Source organism: Bison bison, unplaced genomic scaffold, assembly GCF_000754665.1.
Source record: "Bison bison bison isolate TAMUID 2011002044 unplaced genomic scaffold, Bison_UMD1.0 scf7180017864516, whole genome shotgun sequence".
Lineage (NCBI taxonomy): Eukaryota > Metazoa > Chordata > Mammalia > Artiodactyla > Bovidae > Bison > Bison bison.
Genome location: NW_011495069.1, coordinates 4,573,000 through 4,578,478, shown reverse-complemented (window position 1 = coordinate 4,578,478; position 5,479 = coordinate 4,573,000). Strand labels below are relative to the sequence as shown.

At 50.6% G+C, this 5,479-nt stretch overlaps 1 protein-coding gene across 1 annotated transcript in view; it reads left to right on the top strand.

Annotated features, from left to right (window-relative positions):
* The window catches only part of HSPG2 (heparan sulfate proteoglycan 2), an 82,302-nt gene that overhangs the window by 1,915 nt on the left and 74,908 nt on the right, over positions 1-5,479 (top strand).

The window sequence follows — 5,479 nt, the reverse complement described above, 5'->3', positions numbered from 1 at the left end:
TTCCTGGGAAGCAGGGGCTGGGGTAGGGCGTTCCAAGGTCCTGGGTCTAAGCCTGCCAGCCAGTGGGGTTCACATTCACACCAGTTCATCCCTCTCAGGGGGTCACTGTCAGGGTCAAGTGACTCTGCGGCCAAGGAGTGCTCTGTGAACTGTGACTTGCAGTGTGGTTGAGAGGCTTTGTGGGAGTGACGCTCAGTGACTTCGGTGGGTTCACTCCCTCCCCAGCCTTGGCTGCAGAGGTGGTGTGGCACAGTGGTAAGGGCTTAGATGTTGGAGCCAGACCACCAGGGTTCAAATCCCAGTTCTGCCCACATTCCTGACTCTGCTCACATGTCCCCGTCTTTACAGCGGGGCTACCTGACCCCTAACCTGGGTTAACACCTACAGAATCCTTAGAGTGCCTGTCGCGTAGGAAGCGCTCAATGAATGTTGGTTCTTTTTATTCCCCACGTAGACTCCAGACTTTCCAGGTCTGAATCCAAATTCCCTTCAATGATCAAGTCTCAGACTCTGGGTCTCTTTCTGGAAGCTTCTTTCCGGTCTGGCGGCATCTCCCTTTCCAGATGTGAAATACAGCTGCTAAAACCTCTTGATCTTCAGCTTTTTGCAAGTGAAGTCTCTGCTCTTGCTGGCTTGTCCCTTGCTGCAGGCCCTTATCTGACCCCAAAGCCTTAGACTGTGGGGTAGGGGCTGCAAGCGGGGCAAGCTGGCATGCGACAAGCCCATTCCCCAGGTTCCCTGGGGTGGAGGGGGCTCCAGTCCATGGCCCGACATGCTCTGGATTCTCCCCTCTCACTGCAGATGTGTGTTCCCAACATTTTTTCCAAGATGAATCTCGTGTTGCTATTTCCTGTCCAGTCCCAAGCCCCAGTGGCCTCTCCCTCCCTGCAAAAAAGCCCTGGACCTTGCTTACCACCAGGGTTTTCTTTTCCAGACAGTGGCCTGGTATCTATGGGGTGCCAGGAATCTCTGTGCCCCAGGTATGCCATCCATGGCCTTGTTTGCATGTGGGAGGGGGAGGGCTGGCAGTGACACAAGGAGAGTCCTCCCCAGCTGGGGAGGATCCTGCCCGCTAGCCTTCTCTGCCCAGTCAGTGCCCCTGCCCCAGCCCTAGCCTCACTCTCCCCTTAGGCCAATCAGGGCCTGCGTAGGACCCACCCAAGGGGTAGGGAACATTGCTCTCTACCCCTAGCCAGGAGAGAAGGGAGAACCTCTGATGTTGGACTGGTCTTGTGGTTCTTAACCAGTGAGTGTCAGAATGCCTGAGCAGGCATGACATTAACCCTCCTACCTGGGGTGGGGAGATGACTCAGTGTCTCTGAGGAAGAGCCCAGGAATCTATTTCTCACCAGCTCCTGAAGGTTCTAAAGCTTAGTCCTGGATGCAGACCTCATGGGCACGGCCCAGAAGTCCACTGGCCACCCAGGGCGGGAATGGGCATTTGACCAAAGGGAGAGGGAGGGGAGAGAAGGAACAGGAGGAGAAATTTGCCCATGGATTGTGAGGGGAAGGGGCTTAAGACTATAGCAGGGGATAGACATGGGCAGTGCAGACCTTCCACAAGGCTTGGTAGCACTGCCAAAACAAAGATGACCAAGGAGGGAGATAGATACAGACTGCCCGTGCTGAGTGGTGCCTTCAGAGCAAAGTCATGCTCAGGAAGCAGCTGGAATGAGTAGGTAATGACACTGTTGTCCATTCGTTCAAGCCCTTATTGACCATGCGGTGCTGAGAAGGCAGAGATGAGCTCATCACAGTCCCTGCTCTCAGGGTGCCGTCATTCCAGTGTAGGCACAGCCATTCCACGGGGAGCCCCAGACGGTCCAGAACCCAGCCTGGGGGCAGAGGAGTCATAACTACTCCTCCCAGAAGAGGGTTTCTTTGAGTCATCTTTATTGGGGTATAAAGTACACGCAATAAAACATAGCATTTTAAGTGTACAGGTCAGTAATGGGAATGAGATGTATTGATTATATACCCAGGGGACCGTTACTCCAAAAGGTTTCCTGTGTCCCTTCCCGGCCGGCCCCACCCCACCCCTGGTCCCAGGCAACCGCCGATAGGTTAGACTTATCTAACCTATAGATAGGTTAGACTTATAGATAGATAGGTTAGACTTATCTCCCCTGAGTTTCGTGGAAGTGGAATCATACAGGGTGGTGTTTTCTCTGTCTGCCTTCTTTCACTCAGCACAAAGTGTTTGAGATTCATCCCTCTTTCCAGGCCTATCGGAATGTGTTCTGGTTTGCGACTGAGTAGTTAGAGGAGGTGGTGGTGTTCAGCTGAGCTTCGGAGGATGGATGGGAGTTAGCCAGATAAACAAAAGGAGAAAGGGCATTCCAGCAGAGGGACCAGCGTGAGAAAAGGCCAGAGGCTCCAGGGACGTGGTCGGTGTGAAGGAGAGGGACTGACTGTCTGGTTTTTTCCTTCTCCTTGGGTGCCTCTCCTTGTCTAGCCAGTGAGGGCTGGGTTTGGTTTTTACAAGGGAGCCTATTTCCTTCTGGCCGGGCTGGGCTCCCCAGATAGGGCTGAGGCCAAGACACTCGTGCCAGGCCATCTAGAACTGGACGTGTGGACCCGTGCACTCTTGTGCTTGGAGACACTGCGGTTCCCTTAGCTCCACTTGGTTTGTTTTCCTCTCTGTTATCTTGTAAAACTCCTTTGGAAACGCCTCAGTCTGCTCTAGGGGCTTCCCAGGTGGCGCAGTGGTAAAGAATCCACTTGCCAATGCAGGAAATGTGGATTCGATCCCTGGGTCAGGAAGATCTGCTGGAGAAGGGAACGGCTACCCACTCCAGTATTCTTGCCTGGAAATTTCCACGCACAGACGAGCCTGGTGGGCTATATAGTCCATGGGGTTGCAAAGGGTCGGACACAACTGAGAACTGAGCGTGCACACACACATACACACGATATCGTCTAAGGGGAAAGAGGCCTTCACTGCCCACACCCACCCCTGAGAAACAGGGGTCACGGCCGCTGGGGCCCTTCTGCACCAGCCTGCGGGGTGCGGGGTCCAAGCCGCCCCTGTGTTGAACCAAGCTGCAGCTCGTGCTGGGCTCAGCGCCACCCGAGGTCACGTGGAGTTGACACCACGGTGACCTGCCCCCCTTTCAGCCCAGCTGCTGGGCTCCACCCCCGCCCCTGGGCGCACAGATGAGCCAGTCAGTGTGGCCATGAGTGCCAGAGCTGATCTCCAACGTGGCTGGAATGCATCCCCTGTGGCCTGGAGACTCGGAGGCCAGGCTGAGGCAGAGACAAGAGGCCAAGACGGCTGGGGCGGGGGTGTGGGGGGAGAGGCGCTGTTGGAGACCACAGCTTCGGTTGAATCCCCCTCCATCTCTGCTTCTGTCTCCCATTCGTGCTGAACCCTGGCTGCCCCGTCACTCGCCCACACCCCTCGTCTGCACCGGCCCTGGTCACCCTCTACCTGCCTGTGTCTCCTGGCCCCTTAACTCATGTCCTGGATATCACTTGCCTTCTCCCGAGGGAAGAGGAGTTGTCACTTACCAAAGCAGTTTTAAGTATATTGTCAGGACTTCCCTGGCAGTCCAGTGGCTAGGACTCTGTGCATCCACTGCAGGGGGCTCAGGTTTGATCCCTGGTTATGAAGCAGGGCAAAGACTAATAGAGTTTTGCCAGGAAAATGCACTGGTCATAACAAACACCCTCTTCCAACCACACAAGAGAAGACTCTCCACATGGACATCACCAGATGGTCAACATCAAAATCAGATTGATTATATTCTTTGCAGCCAAAGATGGAGAAGCTCTATACAGTCAGCAAAAACAAGACCAGGAGCCTACTGTGGCTCAGACCATGAACTCCTTATTGCCAAATTCAGACTTAAATTGAAGAAAGTAGGGAAAACCACTAGACCATTCAGGAATGACCTAAATCAAATCCCTTATGATTATACAGTGGAAGTGAGAAATAGATTTAAGGGCCTAGATCTGATAGATAGAGTGCCTGATGAACTATGGAATGAGGTTCGTGACATTGTACAGGAGACAGGGATCAAGACCATCCCCATGGAAAAGAAATGCAAAAAAGCAAAATGGCTGTCTAGGGAGGCCTTACAAATAGCTGTGAAAAGAAGAGAAGCGAAAAGCAAAGGAGAAAAGGAAAGATATAAACATCTGAATGCAGAGTTCCAAAGAATAGCAAGAAGAGATAAGAAAGCCTTCTTCAGTGATCAATGCAAAGAAATAGAGGAAAACAACAGAATGGGAAAGACTAGAGATCTCTTCAAGAAAATCAGAGATACCAAAGGAATATTTCATGCAAAGATGGGCTCGATAAAGGACAGAAATGGTATGGATCTAACAGAAGCAGAAGATATTAAGAAGAGATGGCAAGAATACACAGAAGAACTGTACAAAAAAGATCTTCACGACCCAGATAATCACGATGGTGTGATCACTCACCTAGAGCCAGACATCCTGGAATGTGAAGTCAAGTGGGCCTTAGAAAGCATCACTACGAACAAAGCTAGTGGAGGTGATAGAATTCCAGTTGAGCTATTTCAAATCCTGAAAGATGATGCCGTGAAAGTGCTGCACTCAATATGCCAGCAAATTTGGAAAATTCAGCAGTGGCCACAGGACTGGAAAAGGTCAGTTTTCATTCCAATCCCAAAGAAAGGCAACGCCAAAGAATGCTCAAACTACAGCACAATTGCACTCATCTCACACGCTAGTAAAGTAATGCTCAAAATTCTCCAAGCCAGGCTTCAGCAATATGTGAACCATGAACTTCCTGATGTTTAAGCTGGTTTTAGAAAAGGCAGAGGAACCAGAGATCAAATTGCCAACATCCGCTGGATCATGGAAAAAGCAAGAGAGTTCCAGAAAAACATCTATTTCTGCTTTATTGACTGTACCAAAGCCTTTGACTGTGTGGATCACAATAAACTGTGGAAAATTCTGAAAGAGATGGGAATACCAGACCACCTGATCTGCCTCTTGAGAAATTTGTATGCAGGTCAGGAAGCAACAGTTAGAACTGGACGTGGAACAACAGACTGGTTCCAAATAGGAAAAGGTGTACGTCAAGGCTGTATATTGTCACCCTGCTTATTTAACTTATATGCAGAGTACATCATGAGAAACGCTGGACTGGAAGAAGCACAAGCTGGAATCAAGACTGCCGGGAGAAATATCAATAACCTCAGATATGCAGATGACACCACCCTTATGGCAGAAAGTGAAGAGGAACTCAAAAGCCTCTTGATGAAAGTGAAAGAGGAGAGTGAAAAAGTTGGCTTGAAGCTCAACATTCAGAAAATGAAGATCATGGCATCCGGTCCCATCACGTCATGGGAAATAGATGGGGAAACAGTGGAAACAGTGTCAGACTTTATTTTTCTGGGCTCCAAAATCACTGCAGATGGTGACTGCAGCCATGAAATTAAAAGATGCTTACTCCTTGGAAGGAAAGTTATGACCAACCTAGATAGCATATTGAAAAGCAGAGACA